The sequence below is a fragment of the Amphiprion ocellaris genome, chromosome 12 (genome assembly GCF_022539595.1).
Source record: "Amphiprion ocellaris isolate individual 3 ecotype Okinawa chromosome 12, ASM2253959v1, whole genome shotgun sequence".
Classification (NCBI taxonomy): domain Eukaryota; kingdom Metazoa; phylum Chordata; class Actinopteri; family Pomacentridae; genus Amphiprion; species Amphiprion ocellaris.
This window is the reverse complement of record NC_072777.1, coordinates 31,686,403-31,704,326: the sequence shown is the minus strand read 5'-3', so window position 1 is coordinate 31,704,326 and position 17,924 is coordinate 31,686,403. Positions and strand designations below refer to the sequence as shown.

At 37.9% G+C, this 17,924-nt stretch overlaps 1 protein-coding gene across 7 annotated transcripts in view; it reads right to left on the bottom strand.

The window, feature by feature from the left end:
* Positions 1-17,924, bottom strand: part of LOC111569679 (kelch-like protein 29) — a 339,950-nt gene that overhangs the window by 281,142 nt on the left and 40,884 nt on the right. Inside the window, exon 3 of one of the 7 annotated variants that reach the window (XM_055016002.1) lies at positions 7,470-7,657. The exons of the other annotated variants lie outside the window; for them this stretch is intronic. The gene's annotated coding sequence lies outside the window, so the exon portion shown is untranslated. The remainder of the gene's footprint in view (positions 1-7,469; positions 7,658-17,924) is intronic. 7 annotated transcript variants of the gene reach the window in all.

The window sequence follows — 17,924 nt, the reverse complement described above, 5'->3', positions numbered from 1 at the left end:
TTCCCGCTGTTAACAGTCTGCATTCCCACTTTTTAGAATATCAAACAAAATCACAGTTACTACGAGCCAAATAAATATCAGTAAGTCGGGAGAGGGCTGAAGGCGATTGGTCGGGTTGCGCTCCTGCTGGAACTTTTAAGGGCGGCGCTTTTTTCCCAGGCTTTCATATTGATTTTTTCCCCACATGCACAAACAATATTAGCGCAGAAATATGAGCTGTAAACAAATAAACAAACATTACAGGAGCAGCTTTTGTCTTATTTGGTGGTGCATGGAGCAGCCATTTACACATTCAGAATGGGATTTTTGGGTTGTACTCGAACATGATTGCATTCTTTAATGCGTATTATTTATCTCAGACTGCATATTCCTGCACCTTCACGCTCCATTTTAGCTCCCATCTCTTTAACTCATGCGTTCTGGAAAAGCCCAATGAGCTCTGATTGGTCAGCTGGCCCAATAAGAGTAACACCGGACATCTGAGTATAGGACGAAAGATGTAGTCCAAGCAGAAGGACCACCAAGAAAATAACGTCAGGATGCGAGGCAGCTGCCTTTTCTTTAAGGGCCAAGCCAGCCGCTAGTCATGCAAATATGTTACATAGTGGCTCTTCTTCAATGGAAAAAACGTTTTTCATACACACACACACACAAACAATATTAGTGCAGAAAAATGACTTGAGAGCTGTAAACAAACAAAAAAACAAACAAACATTACAGGAGCAGCTTTAGTCTTATTTGGCGGTACGGGGCAGCCATTTTTAATGAGCCTTTAGGCATCCCTTGCAGGCGCTAGACTCGCAAAATAACAACAAAAAAAGAGTGGAAAAAATAGAAGCACATCTCTGTAACACGCTCTGTGCCATCAGCGAGGCTCATTGTTTGCAGCGCAGTCATCAGGGGCACAGTGCTGCTGATTATTTCCTCTGATATGAATGCCAAGGTCACTCTCCTGCAGCTCCCCATACCTCTCATTCCACCGTCACTCATTACCGCCATACATCACCTCGCTCTCCTCCACTCTCCGCTGTTTATATCTCTTGATTTAATAAGATGAATCCTTCACTTACCAGAGAGATGTGGGAAAAAAATATTACACTTTCTGATTAGGAAATATCTAAAACGTGACGGATGCAGCCGGCTCCAGGTTAAGCCGATCATTGTTTGTTTGGTTTACAAGATAGATTTAATTATTTTTTCCCCGGTAAAGATTAAAGTTCTTTTTAATTAAAAGGTTCTTATCGAGGTGGAATAACCTCCATAATTGGGTGAAATACTGTGGGTAAGTTGCACCATTAATACCTTCTTACAGCAAATAAAACAGAGAAACTCAGCAGACAGAAACAACGGTGTGATGTTCAGGGGGTTTTACAAGGATATAGAGCAGCAGTATGGAGGTGAAACTAAATCTGAAGGAAACTTTAGGCCATAAAAGCTCATATTTTCTGGCTTCTGGGACATTTTAATGCCACTATTCAATCAATTACACTGATTTTAATTGATGCACATTTTCAATAACCCCCTAAGCTGATTTGAAACATGTAAAGGATTCGGAGAATTGAGCGTTTACACATGTTGTAAAACCTCTTCCTGACTGAACCCATTTTCTGTAATTAGGAGTCATTATTCCTTTTATTTATTATTATTTTATGTCTTTACACCTTCAGAGTAAGGTTTATCAAAAAATGCCATGCTAAAGGTGAACGCACTGTACTATTAGAACCATAAATGCACTATTATTTAATGATAATAAAGCTATTTGTACGGCAGATATGTTTCTATTTCCATGTCTTATGCACCTATTTGGTTTGAAATAAATTATTTATAAAATAAACCTCTTCCAAAAATAACTCCAAAGCGACAAAACTTGTGAATCATTTGAATCTAAAGTCAAAGTCCAATTTATTTATAAAGCGCATCTAAAAAACAACAAGATCTGAACCCAAGTGCAGAGTAATTAAAACAGCAAAGCATAAAACACGATGATTAAAGGACGAATGTGAAGGAAAGACGACAATAAAATAATCAGAACAGAGAAGAGGCGAGTCGCTCAGTAGAGATTTAAAACTTTCTAAAGTCTGAGCAGTTTTATATTAAAAGATAAACTGTTCCAGAGGTGAGGAGGAGCCTCTATTCTTGTGTCTGGATCTCAGAACATTCTGGTTCATCTGGTGGGTCGACCTCAGCGATCCAACCTCAGCTGTGAAGATGCTAAAGTTCTGCTAAATAAGTCGGTGCAAATCTGTTGAAGAGCTTTAAAACAAACAATAAATTCTGTTAGAAGAAGTAAAGCAGCTGCAGATGTAGAAGAGACGACTGCTTGACGCCCACATACACATAATTACATAACTGAGAGGTGATAAACCCAAGAATAACTGAGTAAGCCAGAGAAAGATGAAGAGTTCTTCACCTTAGCTGAAAGTGTTCATTACAAAAAGCTAATTTTGGCTGCTAAGCTGATCTGTTGACTTTTAGTGATTTTTCCATTAAAACTTCTATTGTAAATTAAGAAAATGTCTTCATTGGGTCATTCACTTCACCAACAAACGTCTGTGTGGCGCAAGTGGAAACTGTAGTGGATTTTTTCATGCTAAACGCACAGTTGTCAAATTGCTGCAGCATCATCAGTTATTTTACTAACATTTATCAAACACAGAAATAATTCTCTGCAGGACACATCCCAGCTGATACATGTATACAGATTCATGTATTAGACATGTTGCAGAGTTGATTTATACAGATAGACAGGCACAGTCCTCTATTATAACACTGACAGAGTGGTTGTTAAATATTTATGCTACACGGACAACAATTTGTCTATCAAAACTATTGTTGTACTATCAAAATTTAGTGGATTTAAGTAGCAGGCTGTTTGGCCTATAGTCACCACTTATGGCAATATGGTAGTTCAATGTAAAAAGTGCATCCCTCTCAAAATCCGCAATACCAAATACAATTTAAAAATCTATTAGATCTATTCTAGATCGCGAAAAGTGAACCGCGATATGGCAATTGCGCTGTACTTACATTTTTATTTGTCTTAGAACAATGCACAGCTTACTTTTTATGCTTTTCTACTTATGCTTGCTCTGTTTATATTTTTGTGCTGCTGAATGGGAGCTACAGTAATGTAAGTAATTTCCCCTCAGGGATAAAGGAAGTATTTCTGATTTTGATATGAGCTGCAGTTGTAACTTAAATTAATTTAATTTGTCGCTTTGCTTTGGTGATGGCACTGTTGTGGATAAAGAAGAAGAAAGAACAGTAAGTCTAATTAGAAAATCATGTTACACATTTCACGTTTGAGTAAAGCAAAGATTTAAGCTTGTTTTCCTTAAAATTTAGCCTGGAACAAAGCAAACTACCAATCTGGAAGCAATCAAAGCATTTTAAACACATCTAACTTAAACCAGTGGTATAAATATTACTTAAAATCAATTTGGATAATTTTCAATGAACTGCATGCAACTAATTAAAGCGATTCTTTTAATTTGATCCAACAATTCTTGTTGTTTTTTTCATTGCTGTCCAGCTGTTTTTGATTTTCCGGCTGTGGAAATAGCAAATAAAAAGTAGACTTTGACGGTCAGCACAAGACACCCAAACATCAACGTAAACAATAATTATTCTTTCAGAGTGTCTGAAGATTATACACACAGCAAAGACAAGTAATTTCATGCAACTGCCAACACTTTTGACGGTATTTACTCATAAACCACCTATCAATCTCTGCGCCTGCTAAGTCAATCACGCTCGTCTTCAGGCTTTGTGCATCTGCCAAATAGAAAAACAGGACACTAGTTTGCAAGAAGAAAAGGGGCACCGTGCCAACAGGCATGTACAACAAAGGAGAAACAATCTCCAGTAATTGCCTGCCATCAAACGGAGAACAGTGATTCAAAATGCAGGACAGACAGAGGGAGGGGAAGGCAGCGCTTATTGCAAACCAGTCAAGGACGTACGAGCCATCCATCTTCCAAGAAATCTCAGAGCTAATCAAATAGGAGGAAGGGGTTTGCTGGTGATGGTGGTGGATCAGTGGAGCCAGATGTGACACACACTAAACAACCGGGAGGTGAAAGACTGGGCAGCCGGTGACCTTTTGAAGGCAAAAGGTTGGGAAGCACACACATGGAAGAATGGCCCAGAAGCTTATCGATTTCAGGCAGTTTATCTGTATCACAGGCTGCAGCCCACACGGACTACATGAACAACATTTTCACCTGTCATGGATTAGCTGAAAAGAGCCGACCGAGACGAGGAGAGCATGATGTAAACATGGACACAGATGTGATACCCGTCCATCAATCCGCCTGAATGCAGGGGTGGAAAAAAAGCGACGGAACAATGCCTCAATCTGAGAACATGAACACTGTAAATAATAAAATAAAATAGAAAGAAATAAAATAAAATAAAATGAAAATTTCAAATGTTGAATACTGTTAAAACAGCTGATTTCAACACTGTTAAAATGCAGAATTTCACAGTCAAACATTGTAAAAAGACAAATTACTTTTTGTAAAAATACAGATTGATGATGTCTACAGTCTATTTACATACAGCTATAGCCTGTTGTTTGAAAAGTCAACACATACATTTTTTTCTGTCATTTTACTAGATTATCTGCCATTTCACATAACTGGGAAAATATGTTAAAAAATTCACTATTCTCCATCCTTTATATACTCAATTTTTCTTGTTAATAATACCATTATCTCTTAAATAATGTTTTTTGCTCACTTGAGTAGTTTAAATACAGTGAAGCGGTGTAATTAAATAATAAACATGTAAATGAATGTTTTTTTTCTCAGATTTTGCTAGACGTTATGTGTAAATGAAACAAAGTTTTTTAAAAAAATTAAAAATTTACCATTTTCAATAATAAATATACTTTTTAAATAATGCCAAATATCTGTTAAATATTATTTTTTTGTTCATTCAAATACATCAAATGAGCAAAACCAACGTAATTTTTCAGTCAAATGTTGTAAAATAAACAAAGGTCGCCATACAGACAGCATGAATTTTAATACCTTTCCATAATTTCACTTGTTCTCTAGAATTTAGCAAAACTGGGCAAATTTTTAAGATAACAGAAAACTGTTAAAAAGAAAAAATACATCTAAAAGCTTTATAAGAATGATTATTTTTTTAAAGTGTAGGTGCTGCTTATTTGCACTCAACACATGTAGCCAATGCCAACACATACATGCCTCAATGTAATGTGATTTTTTTTCCTCATGGCCAATGTGCACCACATTTCTGATCAATACCGAAGCTAGACATTTTATATTGATTAGTTTGTTTCCAGAGCACCGATACATAATTCATCAACTCTCTGGAAGCACATGTGCATGTGTGTGAGTGTTTGAGGGGTAAAACCATCAGTCAAAGTCAACAACACACAATTACCACAAGAGTTTGCAGTAAAATAAAAGCCTCCTCTAAAAATGCAAGATTCTGGGGACCGAAGCCGCAATCACAGCCCCTCTTATCTGCCTGCTCGTCATAAAAGGTTAAAAAAGGTCTGGAGACTAGTTCACGGAAGAATTAAAAAGCTTGATGTGATTAAAAGACAAGAAGAGAAAGAGTTCAGCGCCTCGCCTGGAGCATGTTAGCCTCCTCAATCTTTCCGCTGAAATTGGGTTTGGGGGCCGGAGAGCGTTTTCCCCAGAGGCACATCACGGCCTTCTCCACAGATCAGGGATCATCACACACGAGCTCCGACCAAACCTCAGCCAATACCGGATCAGAAACACAGCGCTATCACGGCGGTCCTGGATCAGTGGTCAGGGGCAGTTTGTGTAAAGTGCTGCTCATATCACAAGGGAGCGGCGCTGCTCTGGTGAGCAATCCTGGATAGACACGTCCAGCCGCTGACCAACACGCTGCTGCAGTGATTCATAGATGCTGGTTAATCTTATCAGGGACTACCTGGACACAGCAGTAATAAACCGGAAATTGTCTAGTGAATCTCATATCAAATCACAACCAAGGGGAAACTAAAGCAACGCAGCTGCTCGGAGCGAGAACGGACAAGTCTACGGACGGTTCCTGCCAGTACGAGCTACAGTATAATATAATGGTGTTAATTAATTAAGCAATAAACATATTTTAGCAGAATCACTAATACGTTGTCACAGAGAGCTCGAGTTCCTGACGTTCCTCATTACACATGCTTAAAGTAATTTCAAGGTAAATGTAAGAATGACGTACAGCTGAGCTCTTAAACAGCAATAAATGCCACGACTTTCGAGTCAACCTTCAAGTTATTGAGACACAGAAATGTAATATCCTCATTCTCTGTTCCTTTCTTATTGAAAACTGCAAGTGAGACCAAAACTTCACTGAAGCTAAAGGTTGTTTGATTGGTCGCGGGTAAGAAATGATCATTACGCCGAGCCACTTGAGTAATGAAGGGAGCTGCTTGTCCTTCCACAATGTCTCGCCTCAAAGGAGGTAGTAAAGCTTCCTGCCACAGACATAAATAATGACAGGCCACTTTAATTAGCCCAATTGTAAAATATAATTTAAGACACATCTATCTAACATGACCCCAAGACTTCGCAGGGAGAACTATCCGGTTGTTTATTAAATATCACATTCGCTTCAGTTCCCCGTCCGGGTCGTTAGTAACACTGGAATTTAAAAATTAGGCTTCACCCCATAGATAGACTTGTTCTATTATTTAACAGGCGCAGTGAATCAAATCTGAGCGATTCAAGGTGAGGCGAAGAAGAAAACCTTATTCGTTTAATTAATATTAATATGTGAAGCATAACTTAGCACCATATATTCCGTTAAAGCTGTTAATGAGACTGCAGCCCTGCTAGCGGCTCTGCGAGGTTGCAATTATTGTATTTCTTCAAATAAAACCCGGTAGTCAATTAAAAGTCGGGTCTTGAATAACAGCTGAGTGTGTGGTTGCCTCTAAATAAAGAAACAAGGGTGAGTAAACTCCTTTTGCATGTCATATTATGCACATGAAAGCTAAATATAATGTAATATGATATACTTACATATAAAAATATCCATTGCAATGATATAATTTCCACTGCATTAACTTAGTACATTCATACATTTACTAACTCATTTTTAATGTCAGACATATTACATTAGCCACCTGGCTACAATAACTCTGTCCTATCAGACTACAGCTCATCAGGAATGTGTTAGCTCTGGCTAGAAGGTATTAACCACCACAGAATACTCTGTCATGGTGCCCATTGTTCACTAAAGCCCCATAATGCTCTCTGCTTGCTGTTAAGAAATACATTGTATTTTATGATTAAATGTTCTTAATCATCGTAATACTACGTAACTGTGTGGTATGTTACTCATATGAAACTGTGCTCAGTAATGTTTCATGAATGGTTCCAAAGGCCAACCAACAGCTAACTAGAGATAACACATACCAAGCTGTGTAACTCATGCTTCTGTACTCGTATAAAAGCTACGCTGTTTCTCACCTTTGTCAGTCACTTGTTAAGCGTGTGCTCTGTTCACGTTGACTCCTTGCCGCGAGTAAAACTTTGCTTTGACTTGAGAGATGAGTGTTAATTTGGAGAAGTCAGGACTCCACTGAAGAATTTTCCAGACACTTGCCAACACAGCGCTGCCCATATTCCAAGTGGCCGCCTCCTCTGGTGGCTGCAGTCTTAAACACAAACAAGCTGTACTCTTAAAATCATTAAACAGTAGTGATGGTGCAACCAGGTAATATCAAAATACGTTTTCTGTCATGCTTGTCCCCCCTTCATATTCTGTCAAATTAGTTATTAACGTTAATTATTTGATTAACAATTCATCATTGGCATTTCCATCCCCAGGGCTCATAATTTGAAATGATCATTGGAAGTGTTGAGTTCATGTTGAATGCGTAATGCAGTACCTTTAGCAGGGCATACTTGAGTACCAAAACAAGATTTCATACTAAAATATGGCAAAATATTCTTATAGAACAGAGGAACTTCAAATAAATGTTGTCTGCATTTGAGATAAATAAAGATCCTTATCACCATCTGAGGAAACACAGTAGCTACAGCAAGGTTTTCAACTAAATCCATAGACTGTATGTAATTAATAGACTGCTGTTTTCAAACCTTAAGTTTGGAATTTTAGCCATCATCATGGTGGTATTTTTGAAAACAGATGTAATGAGCAAACACACAGCAAACTGTCAATCACAAAGTAGCCCAGGCTCTGCTTCATACTCTACTTTCCTCTCAGAGGAATCACAATTTACAAAATGAACATCATGCTGTATTGAAGACAACTTGAAAGTAGCAAATGAGACCATAAACCCTTCAGGAAAATATTTGCTGTGGTAACAAATCGAGTGAGAGAGTAGGGTTAATATCTTGTAGACTTCTATACAATCTGACCTGACGTGTTGCCCCCTGACAGCTGAAGGAAAGAATGCACTTTTAAGGCACTTCTGCTTTGGCTTCACTTTTTAGACCCGAAGGCTACATCTAACTTTTATATACAGTGTGCGGTTAGATGCTAACAATTTTTGCAAGTTGGATCTGGTCAAACCAAAGTACTAAACGACGATAATTACTGACCAACAGTTCAGACAATAGTTCAGTAACTAAATACACTGACCTGCTGGTGCAGCTTCATTATTAGCATCATCTGGGACCCATTTGTCCTCACGCTAAGGTCCATCCATTGGATTCTTCCCAAAACATTTTACATAAAACTACATGCCAATGCCATGGTGACGAGTCAAGGGAATATTCTTCTTCCTCTATGGAAAATGTACAGACAGATGACAAATTAAAGGAAAATCCTGAACACTTGACCTTTATTGCCGGCATGGTTTGGGTCCACTTGTCACTTTAGAGAGACGGGTCACTGCAAATCAATATCTATTTGTTCCAAGTGATGACCTGATGAAAACACTATGAATTACATGCTTCACAGTCATCAGATTTCAACTCTACTAAACACTTGCACCGGCACGTTTGACAGTCCTTTCGACCATCAAAACACCAAATGAGTATCTTTGGGTAGAATGGTCTTCATCCCTCCAGAAGGGCTTGGACTTGGAGAATCAATCCCTAGGAGCAGTGAAGCTGTTCTGGAAACACATGGTGGGACAACACCTGGCTAAGACATTTTATGTTGGGTTTTCCTTCAGTTTGCATGTCTGTACAAACCTTCATGGCAACCTGTCCAGTTATTTTTAGAGTCTAGACTGCGGTTGTGAAGGCAAAAAGTCTTTAACTCCACTTATTTAATCCTCTGAACTCCTAAACACTTTCACATTTTACTCACTATGGGCCAAATTTTTACCACTATGTGAAGTCCTGCATCTCATACATACAGAACATGTGAGCCAAAACTAATTATCTGCACCATGAACCAGCAAAACAACTAAGCTTCTTGTCACTCTCGACTCACAGCAGTGTTGAATATTTCTAAAACAGATTTTTGAGACAGAAACCTGCACACCAGCAACCATCCCTCAAAATGACCAAACGGTGTGACGTCCTGAGTGAAACCATTTTTGTGTCCATTATCCATTGTGCACTAGATAGCATCTCACCTCCGGCTGTGCAGTGTTTTGTGGATTATTACAATACTTTGAGAGGGTTTACACCACCTGGGCGGCCCTGGCAGCACTAAAACGAACTCTGAATTTATGCTCCTGTGACAATAAAGACCCAGAGATGAGGAGAGGTAATGCTGATGTCACTCTATGTGTCAGGATTGATTTTGTGTGAACTTATGCACTTTATCTACTGTTTCCCCCACAGCTTTCCATATAAAAAATGATCAAGCAGCGATTGAAGCGGTTTCATTTTGCCTTGTGCTTTGAGGATTTTCAAGCACAGCGTGGCCCTGAGCCTGACGTGATCCAGGGAACACAGAATTGCCTGAATAAGCACAAAATATTTAAAAGATGCTGTTGAGTTGGTGGTTTTTGTGAGAAAATATGCCTCTTTCATTCCCGCTTCTTTGTTGGAGAAGCGATTTCTATCTGCGGACTGATGGGAGTCAATTGCAGATGTCAAACATGATAACTGGCAGTTTGCTGCAGATACATACGTACCGTTACCCAGGGACCAGAAAAGGCTCAAAAGAAGGAATAAATGAAGGCATTTGAAGAGCAATAGCGAGATGATCCTAATATCACAGCGTGATTATTTTCCCTCCTAGATGCCGCTGTTTATTTTCCCCTGTGAGGTTGTGGCCTTGAATCACAGAGAAGACACCACTCAACGAGCTCATCTTCGAAATCTGTTTACCAGGACGCAGGAAAGCAAAGGGGGGAAATTTGACTCACAGATCCGCCCTCATGTGTGTTCATGTCAATGTCTTCCTATCTGATTGTTTTGGCGTTCACATCTGAATGAGGCCGGGAGTGCGAGGCAAACACGAAAGCTGCAGATGGTGCTCTGCTGAGAAAGCGAGCGGCGAAAGTGCTGCCACCAGAGCTGCTGTGGCTAATCAACGTGAGAACACAGTCAAGCCGAGCCGGTGTGCTGGCTGGGAGCAGAGTAGACAGTGATAAAACAATGTGTTGGAAGCACCTGCACAATTTCCTGGACGCCCTGCTCTCTGCAGTCTTCTGGGTGGAACACTGTCTCAGCAAGACAACTTTCATTACTGTTTCATTTCTCCTGCACAAGATTGTTTTTCCTCAGAACCAGAGCTGTGGACTTGATAGCTGGACTCAATATAGACCCCAGCCACAATTACTGCTCAAAACAACAATTAATAATTAATATATCATTATTCAACAGATAGATCCATACAGCTTGAAAGTACAATCGTTAGTGCGATAGAATAAAAGAACTTAGAGCATGTGGCCACCACTGCCTGCTTAAATTTCAATGTACACTGTAAAAATATTATTTTTTTTTCAAAACTGTTGTTATTTCACAGATGTTCCAGTGTTATTAAATAATAATAATAATAAACAGTGAAATGGTTGTTAGGTAAGTGTACATTAAAGACTGAAAAAATTGTATGATATTTTTTATTTTACATGTATTTCCCTGTTTTGTAGAAGTACTAAGTTGCCTGTGGCCGAAACTGTAAAAAAATAAATAAATAAATAAAAAAAATTTTAAAATCTATCTAATAGTAATTCCTTCTTTTATGTTTGACTATGAGATTGTTTAGCTGTATTTAAATCTAAAAAAGCAAAAAAAAAAAAACAGTTATTTGCCACTAATCGAAAGAAAAATTATGCACATTAAGAACTTCTTTTTTTTCTGTCGTTATTTTCAGAAATGTGATATTAAGAAATGTACTAATTTACATATTGACCTTAAAAAACACAGGGCAAACATTAGATGTCAATATAATTTTTAAAAATTGCAATTAATTCTTCTACAATATGTGACTATAATTTTGGTTAAAAAAAAAAAACATTTTACAGATATATGGCATTATTTATCAGGAAAATTACAGTACTCCATCATTTTTGTGTGCATTTTGCATGTATTTCTTTCTGGTACACGTCGGTCAGACAGTCTCACTGCACCTCAATTCAGCTGTTTGTTTTTTTCATTTTTTATATTTGTCTCAATATTAAAATTATTACCCGTGTACCTTGATAAAAAAAAAAAAAAGGCTAAAAAGGGAAAATTCAAAGTAAGGTGGTTAAATTCAAAACAAATATTTCTTTGCTCTGCTTTTTACTATAAAGACATCATTAAGAATTATTAGTAATAATTCATAGAGTGAGTTTACCATCAGAAATATTTATCGCCCAGCCTGGGGGTGAATCCTGATCCATGATGTGAATATTTAGTTGTGATCGCATGATTAGCCGTACATATAGCTGCCTGAATAAAACAACTGTCACACTTTTGCTTGGTTAATGTGTAGTAGGAAAGTTTGGATGCCGTTGTTATTCATTTACTTAGTGATGCCATTTGCACATTTCCTTTGAATAGCAGACAATGTGGTAAATTAAGATTGTAGATGGTTTGAATTAATGTAATAAACATATGACAGAGCGAAGGACAGTGAGCAGATGCAACCTCAAAATGTCACGCTATGAAACTTCACAGACTGGAAGAAGAGTTTTCTCAGAGGAAGCAGACACTCATATTTGTAACTGAGGCCTCGACATATGAAAAGCCTCATTCTTCTCCATGATAAAGACGAACAGTGGACCGACTCTCACACCAGGAGCAAGACTCTCATAATGACCAAACATTTCCACTTGTCTGAGATGTGGATCTAGGAAACAGACACAAACAAAGAAACTCTGTCTGGTTCATAATAAGACTGTTACAGGAATATACAGGAATTATTCCAGCCACTATCAGGACAAACTCTCCAAAATTCAAGGACAAGGACAAGATTCCACTGCAGGATTTCGTGAACTCTGATAAGGAAACTTTCTTCTCCCAGAACACATTCATCCTCTGCCTTCCAAACACTGACTTCAGAATGAAAAAAAGAAAACAGCTACTTGTTGTATGCAAACATTTCTGAATTTTCTGCTGCCATCAGATGAGCTGATCAATCCTTCTACAATGGATTGACAAATCGCCAGTCCGTCTTTACATAAACATGGTGGATGCAGCAAATGAAGATGCATATTGTACATGCAAAAATATTGAAGAAATAAGCCAAAAAAGCCTCAAAAAAGAGCTGCCAAAGAAGAATTTGCAACCAAAGTGTAGCTCGAAAGCTTCAACACAGCTGTAGACCACTTCATGCTTCTCTTTGCTTGATGTTTCATGCAGTTTTGGGGCATTTTTTTTGTTCCTGTCACATTTTTACTCACTGTGGGGTCATTTTTCACTGCGATACAAAATCTGGGATTTTATGGAGAAAGAACTCAAACCCGCCTACTGTGCAGCGTGACACCGTTATTATGCCATAAATCACTGAAACAGAATTAAATAAAAGGTAGAATTTCTTTATTTGTTTGGCCAAAATTGAAAAGAACCTAGAATCTGAACTGGACTTTTTATTTTCATTCAGTCCAGTTGCCTTCTGTTAAAGTACTTCCCATGACCTTTATGACTGCGGCTCTATAGACAAAAAGCTAGAATTAACATTTACAATATTGCTCACAGGTGTTATAATACTAGAAAGAAATGGCAGTTTATGAAAGGGGATTCTAAAGACGACGACCTGTTCTTATTTTAGCTGAATTTTTGGAATGACACATATAGAATAAAGTGATTTTAATTAAATATCACAGTTTTAAGCTTTGACTTTGGTAATTTTCCTGATAGAGTTACCCAGTTGAAGGACGAAGAACAAGAAAAATCTGATTCTTCGTGTTTGATAAATGGTGGAATTTGGGCAATTCTTTAAAGAAAACATGCTTTCTGAAACCTCTGGTGGGTTTTGGGGTTGACAAGCAGCAGGAAACGTAGGTACTGAGAAAGCACAAACTGAGAAATGTGTAATTAAAGCTCATTAGTCTAGTTGTGATTTGAAGAGTGATGCCACCGATGTGTGAAATCTGGGCATTTTTCCCATCAATAGCAGCTCAAAAACAACAGGCTTTGAGCTGCCCGAAGGATCTCCCTCCATTCAGCTCTCAAGATCCTCCAAACCAAACAGTTTTGGCGACAGCTGGACTTTCACTCTTTACGATAAAGGGGGGGTTCGGTTTGGACGGCGTTTGGAATCTGCGACCGTTGGCCAATGTACACAAGATTACTGCCCACCAGGGGATGGAGGTGTTGTAGAAAACCTTCGGGGAGGGATCAGCCGACTGTTAGCGGCAGCGACCAAACGCTCATTTACACCTGAACGTGTGGAGGCTACATGCAGTCGCGTATTTGTGCTAAATTGCAACAATGCAACTGGAGGCACAAAAACACTGTTATTGCTATTGTTAAAGGTCATGAACAGAGGAGTCTCATTGCGGCAGCAAACTGAGGGCAGTGAGGCTGAAATAGCAACCAGCAGGAAGGGTCTTACACTAATGCTTTCTCCAGCTGCTCCACCTTAGGCTTATTGTTCCACTGCGCCTATCAAAGGAGGACGGGAGGCCATTCGAGCAGCGCCTAGACTGGGGTCGGGGTAGCGCACCTTGGCCCTCATATGCTCCATTAAACCTGGAGCTGGGGAAAGTATGAGGTCTTGACAGTTCCTGGGTCTGAGCCGATCCGCTGACACAATTACTAGCCCCTCGTCCCTCGTCTGTGCTTTGCTACCTTGTTTAAAACGGCTGCCTGTAGGCACGACGGTGGATGTAAACAACAGAGAAGCCGCCGGCGAGAAGGTCGACCTTTCAAACACCCCATAGACAAATTGTTTAGTTTTTTTTCCTACAGATCTCTTTATTAATAACCTATCTCTTTTGTTAAGTGTCAAAGAAAGATTTGCTTTAAGGATGCGGTATCTGGGATGTAGTTTCTACCTTCGAGTACTGTTGTCCGAGTATGACTGATTGAATAATTATCCTTATTTAATCAGGGAAGAAATCTATTGAGAGCAATGTTCTAGCTCACAATGCTGTCCTGAAAAATACACCATGGAAATACTATGTGGAAGAAACATTCAACACATACATGTCACAAGGACAAACTAGACACATTAAGGAAAACTGAAGCTTTATTATATAAAACAGCATTCAGGTGAAGATTAAACAGTTTTGACCTTCTGCATCCCAAAGCTATGTTAGTTTTAAAAATGTTCACCATTTATTATAGCCAGAAACTGTAAAGCTTCTCAACAGTCCTCGAACTAATCATACATAATGTGCTGTTCATCCAGGAAAATTAACCCAAATCTAACCTTCAAATCATAACATTTTATCCAAATGATTTTATTCTCCATATCTAATTTTAAAAAAATCGCCAAAAAGAAACCAGATTATGTAAAAAACAACAACAACAAAATCTGTGCTTCTTGGTGCAAACATGAAGCCATTATTGACTCAGATGTAGCCAAAAGTCATGTGACAAAAATTCTGCAACTACTTGCTCAGTTGAACTGCAGGCAGTGTAAGTATGGAAATAAATTCAGAAATGTAAATAGTTAAATATTTATATAGAGAGTCAGTATTTTTTTTCAGTATCAGTAACAGCTGTTACTGCACTGGAAAAATGTTGTGCATGTTGATTTCAGGTTTTTAATTTTTGGTAAAATAAATTATCATTTGCACATTTCTGTATCACTCTCATATATTCATTTATAGTTTGTAATTTTTTGTTTCTTTATTGTATTTTTCATATTCTTATTCTATTTTATTTTACTTCATTTTATTCTATTTTATTTTATGTTACCTTCACCTCATACCTGACCCTAATATTCTGTGTTGTCTTGCTGTTGAATATCCTGCTGCTGTAACAACAGAATTTCCCTCTGGGGATTAATAAACTCTGTCTAAGTCTAATCACAGAAATTCAGCTTTAGACTTTGCCATTTCTATGATTTATGGCACTATAATTGTATCATATTACACAAAGCATTTTTGAGTTCTCTGTACTTCTAATAATGGTTGTGCTGGACTTCATATTACAGTGAAATGAGCCCACAGTGTGATAGGAGTGAAAAAACACCCCAAAATCGCTTCAAAGGGTTGAAATTTTGTCCAACCTAAGGAAATCCTGAAACTTCTGTACTTAGATCAAAGCAGGCTTTCCAGTTCTACACAAATATATGTAATATCCAAGGAAATTAATGATGTGAGCAACTATATTAAACCATATTTCTAAGTGTTAAAAATGCTAATAGCATGGTTGCTTATTTAAGGTGGCTTTGTTAACGTAAAAAAAAGGAGACTGTTTTCCTTTGAGTCAGCTGTTCTGAATCCAAGAAAAAACTGTGCTACACAATCAGTACAAAGGGTTATGCAACAACCAAGTCCTAAATTAACGATGTTTGCTGCTACTAAAACTGTCTGACTCACAGATTCACACACTCACAGGGGGAATATTGCCATTTTTCCCAAGGCAGGAAACAGCTGGTCTGTGCTTCATCCCCAACACTCACATAACATCCTCCTCTCCTCTCCCCAACAAAACGCCGCTCTGCCTACTTTCCTTGAGCCAGTCGGACAGTTTGCCAAGAGAGGCTGGAAGCAAAATTGAAGTTTCATCTCTGAAAATGTTTTGTTATGCAAGCCTACTTGATAGTAAAAATAACCGAAGCATCAAATGATTCGAGGCGTCACACCATGGTGCGTTGGCAACAATAACCGGGCTGCAGTTAGCTCTGCAGACTTCATTAAGCTGCTTTATATGGGACACGGAGAGGAGAGATTGAATCTTTACAAAGATTACAAATTTAAACAAATAATACATCTCGTAGTGTATTTATAGCGCCACTGCTTCGATTTAAGAGTGACTGACATGACAATGATTGAAGCAGCCTCCGACTCCTCATCGGGTTTCCCTACATTTCACTTTGATGGAGGCGAGGAATACGGCTGCTGCTGCTGATTTTACATTTCTGACATAACATCCTGCCCATCCTCAGCTGACAAACAGGCAATTTATTTTTATTGCTTTTAAATAAATGGTTATGCATAGCAGTTCCTGACGGCGGCTTTAAATTTTCCCAAACACAATCCTGCTCGGCTAAATAACGGCAGTAATAGTTAATTTTTTACTGCATTCGATTTATAGTCAGTTGTCATGTTTGCTGAAACCGCTGAGCTGTATGCAACTCGAACAGAAATTAATTATCCAACCGTTGTAATTGTAAAAAAAACTACATATAAAACAAGCATGTTTGCTTATTATTACAACATAATTATTATTTTTATGTACTTAGACTTTGTTATTGTAAATATCAGCAATTTTTGCATGTCATTTCTTCAACCAGCACTATTTGCACATAATTTGCACTTTGGACTCTTATGTTATGCTGTATATATTAGTTTCTAAAATGAGGTAAACCATATCTTATAGCCAGAAACTGTAAAACCTCCCAAACGTCTTTGAACTAATTACGTGTGACATGCAGTTCATCCAGGAAAATGAACACAAATCCAACCTTAAAATCACAACTTTTTATTAAATCACTTCATTCTATGAGTCCAATTAACCCTCCTGTTGTCCTCATTTATAGGCACCAAAAAATATTGTTTCCTTGTCTGAAAAAAACCCAAAAATTCAGAAAAAAAATTCCACAAATTTCTGAAAAGTTGCAAAACCTTCAGGAAGAAAATTCCAATAATTCCTTAAAAAGTTTCCCTTAAAAGTTTCATTTAAAAAAAATCCCCCAAATTTGGCAAGAAAATTCTTGTAAATATTTTCAAAAAATGAGTAAAAATCTTCAAAAAAATCCTAAAAATATCTAAAGTGATTACATATATATCAGTAAAACTTCTAATATTTCATTAAGAACATTCACATAAAAATCTACCAAAATCCAGCGAAATTCGCCTTTGCTTCTATATGCTTATTATTATTATTTCTATTGTTATAGTGTATTTTTGCGCATTATTTTCACACAATAGCTTCCTTATTCTTCTTAAATGTAACATGTTTGAGCAACTGAATTGACTTTCTCCAAGGGGGTGAATAAAGGATCTATCTATCTATCTATCTATCTATCTATCTATCTATCTATCTATCTATCTATCTATCTATCTATCTATCTATCTATCTATCTATCTATCTATCTATCTATCTATCTATCTATCTATCTATCTATCTAGGCTTTGGTGCAAAAAGATGGTCGAAAAGGAAAAAAGCGGATCACCTGAGGGAAATATAAAGGTTAATTCTGGCAAGCCTATTTCCCATCCCAGAATAGAGGAGAGTGCATAAATGATTATCTACTGCCTGCGTCTGTGATGGGCTTAATCCGAGCCAGGATCATCTCAGAACAAGAAACAATGCATCTCGCTCATATTCCCACTGTATGTTTATATTCTAATTGAGAGGACCCTAAAGGGGAGATGGGAAAAGAAATAATAAAAAGGCAGACAGCAGGAGAGATCATGAAGGAGGACAGCCTGAAGTCAGCTCCAGCAGAGG